Source organism: Salmo salar, chromosome ssa28 (genome assembly GCF_905237065.1).
Source record: "Salmo salar chromosome ssa28, Ssal_v3.1, whole genome shotgun sequence".
NCBI classification, from domain to species: Eukaryota; Metazoa; Chordata; class Actinopteri; order Salmoniformes; family Salmonidae; genus Salmo; species Salmo salar.
The window spans coordinates 3,875,735-3,893,751 of NC_059469.1; the positions used below are offsets into that span (position 1 = coordinate 3,875,735).

The following is an 18,017-nucleotide window of genomic DNA, read 5'->3' on the forward strand; positions in this document are numbered from 1 at the left end:
TCAACTCTGCCTATGTGTGTGCGCGAGCCTGTTTAAGCAGTCCCAGTTCAAAACTTAAATGCAATGGCAAAATGTAGATTTCCGTCTAAATAGACATACCCAAAAGTAACTGATATTCATGTGTAGTTACATGATTCTGACATGTAATAACTTGGTATATTTGGAAAGAGAACATCTGGGAGATTGAGGAAATTGTCAGAAGATAGGAGTTACATAGTTCAGAATACACAAGATCAAGCACATACGTTTTTGAGTCATCTTTCATTGACAAGCTATAAGTGAGTTATTGATGACTAGAGCTAGAAATTCATCAGATGGCTTCCACAGCATGTGAACAATATCAGAAAAAAATGGGATTGATAGAGCTAACAACTAGAAATGTGGTATCCAGGGTACATTCAATTGTCCTTTTAAACTCTCCAAAAGGGTCCGAATGTGGTAATTGCACTGTATTTGCACACTGGATGTGCCTAAAAGTTATTGTTCACTATAAAAACAACATTTCTACCACATCAACCTCTCACAAACATTGTGGTGGTGTCGGGGAACATCCAAGTGGTTTTATTTTCCATTTTCTTTTTTCCCAACCTAGTCACTCAGCAGACATTTTGATTTTTCCATTAAGTCATACATCATGGAAATGGGCTAGATTTGTTCCTACCAACCTAAAGATTAATTTCATACCCACCATGTATCTATAGCTCAAACACAGACCAAATCTGTGGGGAGGGTGTGGCTCAGTTGGTAGAGCATGGTGTTTGCATCATGTTTGCAACGCCAGGGTTGTGGGTTCGATTCCCACGGGGGACCAGTACGGGGGAAAAAGTATGAAATGTATGCATTCACTACTGTAAGTCACTCTGGATAAGAGCGTCTGCTAAATGACTAAAACATTTTTAAAAAATGTAAGCATACCTTGTAAGATGTTGTGTAAAATAAATATTTTGACTCTCGGGGCTGGTGATCAATAACGGTAGATCACAGGCAGACAAATAAGATATTCTCATGGTCTGTGGAGTTCCGGCAATCGGTGTGTATCAATGTATTCCGTGTTTATTTTGTTTGTGCTTCGCAACGCTACCTGGAATAAAGATAGCAACCATCTTGAAATTAGGTCACCGGCTGATCAATAGCCAAGATACTCAGCTTTCCGCAGACACACCGCTTTTGCGCGTAGGGGCTACCGTTCTAATACCAGATTGAATTGAAAAAAACAAATGGGGTTTACATTTTTAAGAGTAACGTCATTGCATTCCCAGCTAGCTACATTGCTAGTCTCTCTGGAAAGTATCTTGTGGTTACATTGAAAATAAGTCAATCATGCCATGCTTCCTGAAGAACATGAACACAGTACTTTGGTTGTCTCATCCAAATGTGCAATACCGCTGATATATCTACTTTTATGGTACGCCATCAGTGCTCATCAAATAAAATTGTATTTGTCACATGTTTTGTAAACAGGTGTAAACTAACTATGAAATGCTTACTTACTGGCCTTTTTGGCAATGCAGAGAAACATAGAAGAATTGTAACACGAGGAATAAATATATAATGAGCAATGATAACTTGGGTATATACACTGAGTGTAGAAAACGTTAGGAACACCTTCCTAATATTGAGTTGCACCCCATTTTGCCCTTAGAACAGCCTCAATTCATTGGGGCTTAAACTCTACAAGGTGTCGAAAGCGTTCCCCATGGATGCTGGCCCATGTTGACTCCAATGCTTCCCACAGTTGTGTCAAGTTGGCTGGATGTCCTTTGGGTGGTGGACCATTCTTGATACACATGGGAAACTGTTGAGCGTGAATAACCCAGCTGCATTGCAGTTCCACGTTGCAGTGCACACTCAGACCAGCGTGCCTGGCAACTACTACCATACCCTGTTCAAAGGCACTTTTGTCTTCCCCATTCACCATCTGAATGGCACACATACACAATCCATGTCTCAAGGCTTAAACATCCTTCTTTAACCTGTCTCCTCCCCTTCATCTACACTGATTTTAATTGGATTTAACAAGGGACATCCAATAAGGGATCATAGCTTTCACCTGGATTCACCTAGTTGGTCTGTCGTGGAAGAGCAGGTGTAAGAAATGTTTTGTACATGGTGTACATGGGGTACCAGTACCGAGTTAATGTGCAGGGGTACAAATTCATTTGGGTACATATGAACATATAGGTAGGGGTTAAGTGACTAGGCAATAGGATAGATAATAAGTAGTAGCAGCAGCGTATGTTATGAGTCAAAATAGTTAGTGCAAAAGGGGATCAATGTAGCTAGTCCGGGTAGCTATTTGCTTAATTATTTAGCAGTCTTATGTCTTGTGGGTAGGGTCCTGTTGGTGCATCAGTACCTCAATGGTACAGACAGACACAACATACGACTGATAATCTTATGTCCATTTTCACCCGAGTACAGTCTGGGGATATTACTAACTAGCTGTTGTAAAATCAACATTTACGTGTATGTCCATAGCATGTTAATGTAACCCATGCTCCCATTGGATACAGGCAGTGCTCATTAACGTATTAATTAATCCCAAAAGTGTTCGATGGGGTTGGGGTCAGTGCTCTATGCAGGTCAGTCAAGTTCTTCCAAACCAATCTCAAACCATTTCTGTATGGACCTCGCTTTGTGCACGGGGGCGTTGTCATGTTGAAACAGGAAAGGGACATCTCCAAACTGTTGCATCAAAGTTGGAAGCACAGAATTGTCTAGAATGTCATTGTATGCTGTAGTGTTAAGATTTCCCTTCACTGGAACTAAGGGGACTAGCCCGAACCATGAAAAACAGCCCCGGACCATTATTCCTCCTCTAAACTTTATAGTTGGCACTATGCGTTGGGGCAGGTAGCGTTTTCCTGGCACCCGCCAATCCCAGATTTGTCCATCGGACTGTCAGATGGTGAAGCGTGATTCATCACTCCAGAGAAGGCGTTTCCACTGCTCCAGAGTCCAATGGCGGCGAGCTGTACACTCCAGCCAATGCTTGGCATTGTGCATGGTGATCTTAGGCTTGTGTGCGGCTGCTCGGCCATGGGAACCCATTTCATGAAGCTCCTGACAAACAGTTCTCGTGCTGACGTTGCTTCCAGAGGCACTTTTTAACTCTGTAGTGAGTGTTGCAACCGAGGACAGATGATTTTTACACGCTTCAGCACTCGGCGGTCCCATTCTGTGAGCTTGTGTGGCCTTCCATTTCGCAGCTGAGCCATTGTTTCTTCTAGACGTTTCCACTTCACAATAACAGCACTTACAGTTGACAGGGACAGCTCTAGCATGGCAGAAATTTGACGAAGTGACTTGTTGGAAAGGTAGCATTCTATGACAGTGGCACGTTGAATGTCACTGAGCTCTTAGTAAGGACAATGTTTGTCTATGGAGATTCCATGGCTGTGTGCTCGATTTTATACACCTGTCAGCAAAGGGTGTGGCTAAATTAGCCGAATCCACTAATTTGAATGGGTGTCCACATACTTTTTCTTATATATTGTGTAACTGCTGTAATTTTAGCTAGATTAGAGACTATACCTGTGGGAGTTAGTGTGGGTGGGCAGCGAAATTTCCATTCGCATATATTTTCAAAGGTTAGGCCGACTTAAACCAACTTATCCCACCCTTGCGTTTTTTTCTGAGTTCATCTGTGAAGTTACACTGAGAGGCTGCAGTGAAGGTTTCAAATGTACAGTGTGGCTTCCTTCTTAATGGTTTCACCATTGAAGAAATGTAACTGTTTCTTCTCGGGGGGGCCTCAGCTTGCTTAACAGCAACACACACACAGTGTAGCCAGTAATGGTAAGGTAAACGGTAACCACCTCACTATCTAAAAACATTATGAGCAGTACTGACAGAGTCCTCATAAGACTGCTGGTTTGTATCAGTAATGCTACATAAAAATCTGCCATGGCTCTTGAAAAGTGGGCCCATGGATCATAAAGTCATTGATGCTGCATGAAACAGACAATTCATAACCCCACCCCCACCCACCAACTCTCCATTTCTGCTGGAGCCTCTATATTTGTTTGACTCCACGCCACCCAATCATATAAGACGTTGATGTACTGTCATCGTGTGTTAGGCCTGGCAATCTTAGATTTATTGCATGGATTGGTAATGTAAACCTACCTATTCACTGGGTAGTGGTGAGTTATGGAGAGGGACGGTGACACCTGTGTTCAGAGCTGTCACAGACCAGGCTTGTCTTTAATCAGGGCTGGCGCGACTGTCTGGGGGGTGTGGAGCGGGGACTACACAAAGATTTATCATCAGTTTAAACACTAGCGTCTTTTGCTCCGTTTTTTTTGCCCTCTTTCTCTTTATGCCTTCCTTTCTTACTCTCACTTCTTTCTCACTCCCCCCCCACATGCAGTTGCCCCTGCTCCATGGATACCTCAATTAGGATAAATGGAGTGAATGTTGCATGGATGGAGGAGGAGAGCTAACAGATCAACCATCTGGGGAGGACCTCCTAATGAGCAGTCGAATTGCTCATCGGTCTGCTTTATAAACACCTCGTTTCTGCCCTAAGATGAACAGACCCAAAGAGATGAGGTGACATACCGTTGGCAACCATCCAGGTTGTGCTGTACAGCACACTGTAGCAAAACGTTTTGAAACAGAAAATAAAAAGGAGAGTTTCTAATCGGGGAAAATGCAGGTATTACCTCCCCGTATCATTCTATTTCAAACCTGTTCCATGTCTCAACCTAGTCTGTTTTCTCTTTTGATACTGTGCCTACCTCCTAACCCCCACAAAGGCTCCATTTGAAGAAGAAGAAGCAGTTGTTTTGAGCACACCGTGTGAAGTCCCCTCACCACCTTGGACCAGCCACTCCTCTTTGCAGATGGGTCTTTGAGTTATCTAATTGTTGAGGAAATCATAGCGCCTAACAAGCTATATAGCAGCAGTACATCAATAATTCATGCACATTGTAACCAGCAGCCATTTTTCATGCTCATATATATATATATATATATGGTACAGCGAGTGTGTTCAGAATACATATGATCTCCAGGCTGCTGGTTGAGATGAGGGGCTCAAGGTTATTTTCAAATGTATGTTACCTCTTAAGAGAGACTAGTTCTGGAGACTGCAGGTCATTGTCCACATGCCCAGTCCCTGCTGGGTTTTAGAGTGTGTGTGTGTGTGTGTGTCCTAGCGCAATGGTAGGAGGAGTGGCTTGCACACACAGCCTCACACACACACTGTTGCATATTTATGCTTCTTCATAATTCATGGACACAATGAGGAAGTGGATAGATCTCGTTTCTCATGATTATCAGTAAAGTTAACATTTATAAAATGGATTACTAGCTTTTTAATACTATAAATGACCAACCACCCAGCTTTGGAGTAGTTGGGTCTATTTCCCTGCTTTTGAAAGGCTGCTGGCTACCGTACTGGAAGACTTTCAGCAATTGTGCTAAGCTCATGATATGCTAACTTAAATAATCTCAAAACTGCACCCAGAGACATAAAAATGGTATCCATGAGTTTCTCAGACTCTGGGTAATTAAACTTCCGGAATTTCAAAATATCACAGTATCCCTTTTAAACATGCTGCAGCGTTCTGACTGGAATAAACATGTAATGTTTATATCAAAGGGCGTCTGTCATTTGATATACTAGCTCTGAAATATAGCCTAAGGATAACATTTTTGTTTACTTCAGGACCGTAGGTACATTTCCCAACCGGAAGCCATAGATTACAGGCAACAGCCACACTGACCTGTTATGGCTTGAATCCCGTTAGTGGGATTGATATGACGACAGCCAGTGAAAGTGCACGGCGGCAAATTCAAGACAACAAAAATCTCATAATTAAAATTTCTCAAACATACAAGTATTATACACCATTTTAAAGATAAGATTCTCCTTAACCTCTATGGGCTAGGTGGGACGCTTGCGTCCCACCTACGTAACAGCCACTGGCAGCCTGTGGCGCGATTTTCAAAACCTTAAAAATCCTATTACTTCAATTTCTCAAACATATGACTATTTTACAGCTATTTAAAGACAAGACTCTCGTTAATCTAACCACACTGTCCGATTTCAAAAAGGCTTTACAACGAAAGCAAAACATTAGATTATGTCAGCAGAGTACCAAGCCAGAAATAATCAGACACCCATTTTTCAAGCCAGCATATAATGTCACCAAAACCCAGAAGACAGCTAAATGCAGCACTCACCTTTGATGATCTTCATCAGATGACAACCCTAGGACATTATGTTATACAATACATGCATGTTTTGTTCATCAAGTCATATTTATATCAAAAAACCAGCTTTTTACATTAGCATGTGACGTTCAGAACTAGCATACTTCCGGGGAATTCGCTAACATTTTACTAAATTACTCACGATAAACGTTCACAAAAAGCATAACAATTATTTTAAGAATTATAGATACAGACCTCCTCTATGCACTCGATATGTCCGATTTTTAAAATAGCTTTTTGGTGAAAGCACATTTTGCAATATTCTAAGTACATAGCCCAGGCATCACGGGCTCGCTATTTAGACACCCGGCAAGTTTAGCACTCACCATAATCATATTTACTATTATAAAAGTTTGATTACCTTTTGTTGTCTTCGTCAGAATGCACACCCAGGACTGCTACTTCAATAACAAATGTTGGTTTGGTCCAAAATAATCCATCGTTATATCCGAATAGCGGCGTTTTGTTCGTATGCGTTCCAGACACTATCCGAAATAGTAAAGAAGTGTCGCGCGCATGGCGCAATTCGTGACAATAAAATTCTAAATATTCCATTACCGTACTTCGAAGCATGTCAACCGCTGTTTAAAATCAATTTTTACGCCATTTTTCTCGTAGAAAAGCGATAATATTCCGACAGGGAATCTCCTTTTCGGCAAACAGAGGAAAAAATCCCAAAGGCGGGGGCGGTCGGGTCACGCGCATAAGCCCAGTGTCCCTTGATCGGCCACTTGAGAAAGGCGATAATGTGTTTCAGCCTGGGGCTGGAATGACGACATTCTGTTTTTTCCCGGGCTCTGAGCGCCTATGGACGACGTGGGAAGTGTCACGTTAGAGCAGAGATCCTTAGTAAATGATAGAGATGGAAAAGAAGTTCAAGAAATGGTCAGACAGGCCACTTCCTGTAAAGGCATCTCTCAGGTTTTGACCTGCCATTTGAGTTCTGTTATACTCACAGACACCATTCAAACAGTTTTAGAAAATTTAGGGTGTTTTCTATCCATATGTAATAAGTATATGCATATTCTAGTTACTGGGTAGGAGTGGTAACCAGATTAAATCGGGTATGTTTTTTATCCAGCCGTGTCAATACTGCCCCCTAGCCCTAACAGGTTAATCTAACCACAGTGTCCGATTTCAAAAAGGCTTTACAGCGAAAGCAAAACATTAGATTATGTTAGGACATAAACTTCACAAGAAAATCCACACAGCCATTTTCCAATCAAGGACATGCATCACAAAAACCAAAAGTTAAGCTAAAATATTCACTAACCTTTTGATGATCTTCATCAGATGACACTCCTAGGACATCATGTTATACAATACATGTATGTTTTGCTCGATAAAGTTCATATTTATATCCAAAAACAGCATTTTACATTGGCGCGTGATGTTCAGAAAATGTATTCCAACCAAAACTCCCGGTCAATATGCACATCAATTTACAAAAATACTCATCATAAACGTTGCTAAAATTTACAACAGTTATTGAAAGAATTATAGATGCACTACTCCTTGACGCAACCGCTTTGTCAGATTTCAAAATAACTTTACGGAGAAAGCACATTGTTCAATATTCTGAGTACATAGCTCAGCCATCGAAGCAAGCTATACAGCTACCCGCCAAGTTCTGGCATCAACAAATCTCTGAATTACTATTACAAATATTCTCTTACCTTTGCTGATCTTCATCAGAATGCACTCCGAGGACTCCTACTTGCACAAGAAATGTTTGTTTTGTTCGAAATACTCTATATTTATGTCCGTGCGTACAGATCACTATCCAAAAGACATAAAGTGTGTGCGTAAAATAAGAGACAAAAAGTCAAATAGTTCCATTACCGTTCGTAGAAACATGTCAAACGATATTTACAATCAATCCTTAGGGTCTTTTTAAATTAAAACGTTGACAATATTCCAACCGGACAATAGCGTATTCAAATGAGCGGCGTGCCAAACGTGAACGCGCAGTAAACAACTCTCTGCTCCCAGGCAGTCCACAGATAAACTGAGCTGCTGTTCTTTGCCCAGTAACAGGAGACGCATGAAAGACATTTCTAAAGGCTGTTGACAGCCAATGGAAGCCTTAGGAAGTGCAAAATGACCCCACAGACACTGTAGTTTGAATAGACAGTAGATAGAAGAACTACAAATCACTTCTTGGTTGGATTTCTTTCTCAGGTTTTTGCCTGCCATATGAGTTCTGTTATACTCACAGACATCATTCAAACAGTTTTAGAAACATCAGTGTTTTCTATCCAAATCTACTAATAATATGCATATCTTAGTTTCTGGGAGTGAGTAGGAGGCGATTTACTCTGGGCACGTCAGTCATCCAAGCGACTCAGTACTGCCACCATCCATAAGAAGTTAAAGGCTAAAGCTGCCACTTTCAAGGAGCTTGACACACATCCGGACTCTTATAAGAAATCCCGCTATGCCCTCAGACGAACCATCAAACAGGCAAAGCGTCAATACAGGACCAAGATCCAATCCTACTACACCAGCTCTGACTCTCGTCGCATGTGGAAGGGCTTGCAAACTATCTCTGATTTACAAAGGGAAACCCAGCTGCGAGCTGTCCAGTGACGCAAGCCTATCAGATGAGCTAAATACCTTCTATGCTCGCTTCGAGTCTATCAACACTGAACCATGCATGAGAGCATCAGCTGTTCTGGATGACTGTGATCACACTCTTTGTAGCCGATGTTAGTAAAACCTTTAAAACAGATTCATATACACGAATTACCAGGACACGTACTCAGAACATGTGCTGACCAGCTGGCAAGTGTCTTCACTGACATATTCAACCAATCCCTGACAGTCTGTAATACCTACATGTTTCAAGCAGACCACCATAGTCCCTGTGTCCAAGAACGCCCAGGTAACCTGACTATCGTCCAGTAGCACTCACACCTGTAGCCATGAAATGCTTTGAAAGGCTGGTCATGGCTCATATCAACACCATCATCCCAGACACCCTAGAACCACTCCAATTCGCATACCACCTCAACAGATCCACAGATGATGCAATCTCTATTGCACTCCACACTGCCCTTTCCCACCTGGACAAAAGGAACACCTAGGTGAGCATGCTGTTCATTGACTATAGCCGAGGAAGAGCAAGGCCCAACTTGGCAGAAAATCTGTCTTCCTCCATCAACTTTGAGAAAAAACTATATTGGAGTTGTCTCGATGGTTATGCATATTCATGGAATGAGATTAGTAGCATAGCATCTCTTTCCATTGAATACCGACGGGTGACGTCAACAACCCTCATCGAATATTCAAAAAAGATTACAATAATGAGATGTATGTCTTTTTGTGGACAACGACTCCCATTGTTAGGGCAGAGAAACCTGTATCTTGTCAGTATATCCATAATATTTTCTACAGCTCAGCATTCAACACCATAGTGCCCTCCAAGCTCATCACTAAGCTAAGGACTCTGGAATTAGACATTGCTCTCTGCAACTAGCTTCTGAACTTCCTGGCGGGCCACCTCCCAGGTGGTGATGGTAGGCAAGAACCCATCCACCATGCTGACCCTCAACACGGGGCCCCTCTGGGGTGCATGCTTACTCCCCTCCCGTACTTCCTGTTCACCCATGACTGCGTGGCCGTGCACAATTCCAATGCCATCATTAAGTTTGCCTATGTCACAAAGGTGGTAGGCCTGATCACCAACGACGATGAGACAGCCTACAGGGAGGAGGTCAGAGATCTGGCAGTGTGGCGCCAGGACAACAACCTCTCTCAATGTAATTAGGAGAAAGGAGCTGATCGTGGACTACAGGAAACAGTGGGCCGAGCACACCCCATCCACATCGATGAGGCTGTAGTGGAGCAGGTCGAGAGCTTCAAGTTCCTCGGTGTCCACATCACTAAGGAATTATCGTGGTCCACACACACCAACACAGTCGTGAAGAGGGCATGACAAAGCCTCTTCCCACTCAGGAGGCTGAAAAGATTGGGCTTGGGCCCTCAGATTCGCAAAAGGTTCCATATCTGCACCATTGAGAGCATCTTGACTGGCTGCATCACCTTTTGGTACGGCAACTGCTTGGCTTCCGACCAGCAAGACGCTACAGTGGGTATTGCGTACGGCCCAGTACATCACTGGGGCTGTGCTCGCTACCATCCAGCACCTCTATACCAGGTGGTGTCAGGGGAAGGCCCTAAAAATTGTAAAATACTCCAGCCGCCAAGTCAGACTGTTCTCTCTGCTACTGCACGGCAAGTGGTACCGATGCAACAAGTTTGGAACCAACAGGACACTGAACAGCTTTTGCACTAACTCTTTTCACTCATAACATACACTCCTGTTACTGTTTATCTATCCTGTTGCCTAGTCACTTTATCCCTACTTATATGTACATATCTACCTAAATGACCTGGTACCCCTGCACAGGACTAGGTAGGTACTGGTACCTCGTGTGTGTGTAGGCAAGTTATTGTTTTTCATTGTGTATTTATTCATTGTGTTGTTTTTCTATTATATCTCTTTTTTTCTCTGCACTGTTGTGAAGGGCCTGTAAGTAAGCAGTTCACTGTTAGTCTACATATGTTTATGAAGCATATTACATTTGATCTATCTTGCTCTTCTGAGCTCATTTGCTTTCTATCCCATCATGTCTTGCATTTCACAGTCACGCTCTCTGTCTCTCTCTGTTTTTCAGTCCGAGCATTACAGTGAGTCTTCTTGGTCAGTTCACGGGATCTTTCCATCAGCCTGCTGCTCGCCTCTCCTTTTGATGTTTGTCTGATTTTAATCGCCACTGTTGCACTTCTGCTGCCTAGCCCCCTTTCACCCTCACTGCACCATGCCCCCTCGCCAACACAGAGCAGCCCTTCTCTCACTCTGGCCCAGCCAAGCACTGATGTCATCCCGGAAGAAGACCAATCAACATTCTTATGCCTCGCTCACTCTTGTCCAATTCCACTTCCACATTGAACACCAGTGTGTGAGCTAAAATGCATCAGCATGAATGGGTTTGTGCTTGTATCATTTGTGCGTGTGTGTCAGGGTTTTCGTTAAGAAAACGGAGCCAGACAACGTGACGGGAAGATTTAAATTTACCGGCCATTTGCGAAATTTACCGTACCCATATGCATTTGGTGCATATCCCATTAGGTTGTCCACCCACAGTGCTCAATGACAGAAATCACATTTAGATTGTGGTAATGCATCTTAATAGAACATGCAACACATGTAATGAAGCAGCCAATAAAACGTCATTTTGAAACATTTGACAAAATAAAATTTGCGGGAATACACCATTCTAAACAGCGATCCTGATAGCAGTCCCATTTGTGACAGAGATTAAAATCTCTGTTAGAAAGAAACTTAAAGGGGGAATCTAAAGATATATCAACTAGAATGGCTTCAGGGCTCAACATTAATGCTTGTCCGCTTGCAAGTAAAAAAAAAAAAAAAAAATGTCGGACAACAAAATATAGATTTAAGTTGTCCGAATGGACAAGTAAACAAAAATCACTTTCAAACAATTAGGCTACTCTGATCAGAATTGTATCAGTGTCCTCCGGATGCAATGTTTTGCACACTGTCCTACCAATCTCTGCAGAGCGCATCGGAGTATAATCTAATCAAAATCCCATTTTATTGGTCACATACATATATTTAGCAGATGTTATTGCGGGTGTAGCGAAATGCTTGTGTTCCTAGCTCCAACAGTGCAGTAGTATCTAAGAATTCACAACAAAACACATCTAAAAGTAAAATAATGAAATTAAGAAATATAAATATTAGGACGAGCAATTTCCGAGTGGCATTGACTAAAATACAGCAGAATACAGTATATACATATGAGTAAAGCAGTATGTAAACATTATTAAAGTGGCTAGTGAATCCATGCCTATGTATTAGGTTGACCGATTAACCTCTTACATCTAGACGTTCCGCTAGCGGAACACCTGCTCCATTATCCAATGATGGGCGTGGCGCGAAATACAAACTCCTCTAAAATACAAAAACTTCCATTTTTCAAACATATGACTATTTCACAGCATTTTAAAGATAAGACTCTCCTTTATCTAACCACACTGTCCGATTTCAAAAAGGCTTTACAACGAAAGCAAAACATTAGATTATGTCAGCAGAGTACCAAGCCAGAAATAATCAGACACCCATTTTTCAAGCTAGCAAATAATGTCACAAAAACCTAGAAGACAGCTAAATGCAACACTAACCTTTGATGATCTTCATCAGATGACAACCCTAGGACATTATGTTATACAATACATGCATGTTTTGTTCAATCAAGTTCATATTTATATCAAAAACCAGCTTTTTACATTAGCATGTGACGTTCAGAACTAGCATACTTCCGGGGAATTCGCTAACATTTTACTAAATTACTCACGATAAACGTTCACAAAAAGCATAACAATTATTTTAAGAATTATAGATACAGACCTCCTCTATGCACTCGATATCTCCAATTTTAAAATAGCTTTTTGGTGAAAGCACATTTTGCAATATTCTAAGTACATAGCCCAGGCATCATGGGCTAGCTATTTAGACACCCGGCAAGTTTAGCACTCACCAATATCAGCTTTACTATTATAAAAGTTTCATTACCTTTTGTTGTCTTCGTCAGAATGCACTCCCAGGACTGCTACTTCAATAACAAATGTTGGTTTGGTCCAAAATAATCCATCGTTATATCCGAATAGCGGCGTTTTGTTCGTGCGTCCCAGACACTATCTGAAATGGTAAATCAGGGTCGCGCGCATGGCGCAATTCGTGACAAAAAAAATCTAAATATTCCATTACCGTACTTCGAAGCATGTCAACCGCTGTTTAAAATCAATTTTTATGCCATTTTTCTCGTAAAAAAGCGATAATATTCCCACCAGGAATCTCCTTTTAGCTAAACTGAGGAAAGTAAACAAAGCTTTCGGTCGATGCGGGCACGAGCCTGAGTCTCACAGTACTGTAACCAGCCACTACCCAAACGCGCTACTTTGTTTCAGCCAGAGCCTGCAAAGCCACGATTCAGCTTTTTACCGCCTTCTGAGACCCTATGGCAGCCGTAGGAAGTGTCACGGGACAGCTAAGATCCTCACTCTTCAATAAACAGAGACAAGAAGAACGACACCTTGTCAGACAGGCCACTTCCTGCCTGAAACCTTGTCAGGTTTTTGCCTGCCAAATGAGTTCTGTTATACTCACAGACACCATTCAAACAGTTTTAGAAACTTTGGAGTGTTTTCTATCCATATGTAATAAGTATATGCATATTCTAGTTACTGGGTAGGAGTGGTAACCAGATTAAATCGGGTATGTTTTTTATCCAGCTGTGAAAATACTGCCCCCTAGCCATAACAGGTTAATCGGCATGGCCGATTAATTATGGCTGATTTCAAGTTTTCATAACAATCGGTGGACGCCGATTTACATTGCAATCCAGAAGGAGACTGCGTGGCAGGCTGTGACCACCTGTTACGCGAGTGCAGCATCAAAAGGACCTTGTGGCAGCAAGGAGCCCAGGTAAGTTGCTAGCTAGCATTAAACTTATCTTATATAAAAAAAAACAATCTTCACATAATCACTAGTTAACTACACATGGTTGATGATATTACTAGGTTAACTAGATTGTCTTGCGTTGCATATAATCAAAGCGGTGCCTGGTAATTTACCATCGAATCACAGCCTACTTCAACTTTGTCAAATGGGTGATGATTTAACAAAAGCATATTCGTGAAAAAAGCACAATCGCTGCACAAATGTACCTAACCATGAACATCAATGCCTTAATTAAAATCAATACAGAAGTATATATTTTTTAAACGTGCGCATTTAGTTAAAATAAATGCATGTTAGCAGGCAATATTAACTATCGAAATTGTGTCACATCTCTTGCGTTCAGTGCAAGCAGAGTCAGGGAATATGCAGCAATTTGGGCCACCTGGCTCGTTGCGAACTGTGTGAAGTACATTTATTCCTAACAAAGACCGTAATTAATTTGCCAGAATAACATTGAAGGTTGTGCAATGTAAGAGCAATATTTAGACTTAGGGTTGCCACCTGTTTGATAAAATACAGAACGGTTCCGTATTTCACTGAAAGAATAAACATTTTTGTTTTCAAAATGATAGTTTCTGGATTTGACCATATTAATGGTGCGGCAGATAGCCTAGTGGTTAAAGCGTTGGTCCAGTAACCAAAAGGTTGCAAGATCAAATCCCTGAGCTGACAAGGTAAAAATCTGTCGTTCTGCCCCTGAACAAGGTAGTTAACCCACTGTTCCTAGGCCGTCATTGAAAATAAGAATTTGATCTTAACTGACTTGCCTAGTAAAATAAAGGTGAAAAAAAAAAAATGACCAAAGGCTCGTATTTCTGTGTGTTTATTATAATTAAGTCTATGATTTGATAGAGCAGTCTGACTGAGCGGTGGTAGGCAGCAGCAGGCTCGTAAGCATTGATTCAAACAGCACTTTACTGCGTTTTCCAGCAGCTCTTAGCAATGCTTGAGCGCTGTTTATGACTTCAAGCTGTGCTCCCTCTGCTGTTTCCTGAAGTCCACAATCAGCTCCTTCGTTTTGTTGAGGGAGAGGTTATTTTCCTGGCACTACGCCAGGGCCCTCACCTCCTCCCTGTAGACTGTCTCGTCATTGTTGGTATTCAGGCCTACTACTGTTGTCGTCTGCAAAGATTGAGTTTTTGGCCACACGGTCATGGATGAACAGGGAGTACAGGAGGGGGCTGAGCATACACCCTTGTGTGTTGATGATCAACGAAGTGGAGGTGTTGTTTCCTACCTTCACCACCTTGGGGGGGCCCGTCAGGAAGTCCAGGACCCAGTTGCACCGGGTGGGGTTCTATGGTGTGGAAGGAGATTGGAGGGTACTATGATGTTGAAGGCTAAGCTATAGTCAATGAACAGCATTCTTACGTAGGTATTCCTCTTGCGATGGCAATTGTATCGTCTGTGGATCTATTGGGTCAGTAAGAAAATTGAAGTGGTTCTAGGATCCTTAACTAGCCTCTCAAAGCACTTCAGGATGACAGAAGATGGTAACTGAACTAAATTACTTTTGCTTTCTTGGGTACAGTAACAATGGTGGTGGACATAGGGAGAGATTGAATATGTCCGTAAACACTCCAACCAGCTGTTTTGCCCATGCTCTGAGGACACGGCTAGGAATGCCGTCTGGGCGGGCAGCCTTGCAAGGGTTAACGCGCTTAAATGTCTTACTTTCATGTAATATTCTAGGCATGCATTGACCGGCACGAGCGGTTTTTCAATCATGTAGTCGAGAGATGCGTTCTTTCAGATCAGTGTGCACATTTGAGTTATTTTCCCAGTTATAGCTATTTTTTTTGTCAGCAATGAAAATCCTGGAAAAGTCATGGTGTGTTCATCACCTGTGTGTGGCAGAGGAGCGAGAGACATTTTTCACAGCAGGAAAAATGATTATATACAACAGACTAACTAGATAACCAGCCAACCTACACAATATGTTTTGAATTGGCTATCTCGCTGTTTAGCTATTAGCATGTATTATTGTCATGTCCGATGTACTAAAATAACCTTCCACAGGCACTCGTGTATAATTGCAAATGGCCGACACACAGTTGATACGGGTGCACAGTGGATGAAACCAATGCTGCATGCTCCGGTTGTAAAACTCAAAATTGTCTAAGATTCAATACTGGCCAATTCTGACAAAGTTACAGAAATATTTTAATTGACAAGTAACTCCTATGCTGTCAAGATCGAACACTGAATATTTTAACCTTACAAATAGATAAACATCTTTCGTTAGCTAAATCCCCCACTTTAGCCATTTGATCCCTGGTTAATTGAATGAGGGAATTATTTTGGTTGTAATTGTAACGTTGCAGGGTGGCCAACCATCCTCCAGGAGATTTCAGGAGAGCTACTGGGTGTGCAGGCTTTTGCTCCAGCCCTGCTCGAACATGCCACATTTGTAAAACATCAGCTGCTTAACAGGACCTTGATAAGCTGACTGCTGTGTTTGAACAGGGTTGGATCAAAAGTCTGCCTACAATACTTCACCAACAAGCATGACATGGCCACAGAGGAATTGAGGATCATTAGCTTCTTTCATTTTTTTTTGTTTGCTGTGGATTGTTTCAAACCACAAGCTTGTAGGCCTATGTCTATTTGGGAAGCCTGTAATTTGGGCAGCGCGTGTGGAGGCCTAGCTTATTATTGAATTGTGGCTGTCGGTGAAAAGCATCTAAAATGTGTCTTGAGTATTGTTTCAAATGTTGAGATAAGAAGGTGAGGGGTGTGTGGTGTAGATATAGGCACGTTTCTCCAGAATGGCTCAGCTGTCTCCCTCCAGTTCTTGCACTTTCATTGTGTGAATTGTTTGCCATTTTTATTTTATTTTTTATAAATTCACCATTACAGTCCTTTGCTGTTGTTCTGGGATTGATTTGCACATTTCGCACCAAAGTACGTTCATGTCTAGGACACAGAACGCGTCTCCTTCCTGAGCGGTATGACGGCTGCGTGGTCCCATGGTGTTTATACTTGCATACTATTGTTTGTACAGATGACCGTGGTACCTTCAGGCGTTTGGAAATTGCTCCCAAGGATGAACCAGACTTGTGGAGGTCTACAATTTTTTTTCCTGAGGTCTTGGCTGATTTCTTTTGATTTTCCCATGATGTCAAGCAAAGAGGCACTGAGTTTGAAGGTAGGCCTTGAAATACATCCACAGGTACACCTCCAATTGACTGAAATTATGTCAATTAGCCTATCAGAAGCTTCTAAAGCCATGACATCATTTTCTGGAATTTTCCAAGCTGTTTAAAGGCACAGTCAACTTAGTGTATGTAAACTTCTGACCCACTGGAATTGTGATACAGTGAGTTGTAAGTGAAATAATCTGTCTGTAAACAATTGTTGGAAAAATTACTTGTGTCATGCAGAAAGTAGATGTCCTAACCGACTTGCCAAAACTATAGTTTGTTAACAAGAAATTTGTGGAGTGCTTGAAAAACGAGTTTTAATGACTCCAACCTAAGTGTATGTAACCTTCCGTCTTCAACTGTATGTCACCAATCGTAAATTTACAGTTAATCCCCGTCATTTGGTTACATTTATTTTATTTATTTAGCATCTAAGACATTGGTGGTGGGTTGCTATGCTGACATATGGAATTGTTTTAACCTCTATGGGCTATGTTGGGACGCTTGCGTCCCACCTACTCAACAGCCAGTGTAATCCCGTGGCGCGTTATTCAAATACCTTAGAAATGCAAAACCTTCAATTTTTCAAACATATGACTATTTTACACCATTTTAAAGATAAGACTCTCGTTAATCTAACCACACTGTCCGATTTCAAAAAGGCTTTACAACGAAAGCAAAACATTAGATTATGTCAGCAGAATACCCAGCCAGAAATAATCAGACACCCATTTTTCAAGCTAGCATATAATGTCACATAAACCCAAACCGCAGCTAAATGTAGCACTAACCTTTGATGATCTTCATCAGATGACAACCCTAGGACATTATGTTATACAATACATGCATGTTTTGTTCAATCAAGTTCATATTTATATCAAAAACCAGCTTTGTACATTAGCATGTGACTAGCATTCCCACCGAACACTGCCGGTGAATTTACTAAATTACTCACGATAAACGTTCACAAAAAGCATAACAATTATTTTAATAATTATAGATACAGAACTCCTCTATGCACTCGATATGTCCGATTTTCAAATAGCTTTTCGGTGAAAGCACATTTTGCAATATTCTCAGTAGATAGCCCGGCGTCACAGGGC

General features: G+C 41.7%; 1 protein-coding gene across 5 annotated transcripts in view; it reads left to right on the forward strand.

Moving 5' to 3' along the window:
* The window catches only part of LOC106589337 (ubiquitin carboxyl-terminal hydrolase 22), a 52,205-nt gene that overhangs the window by 932 nt on the left and 33,256 nt on the right, over window positions 1-18,017 (forward strand). The window lies entirely within an intron of this gene.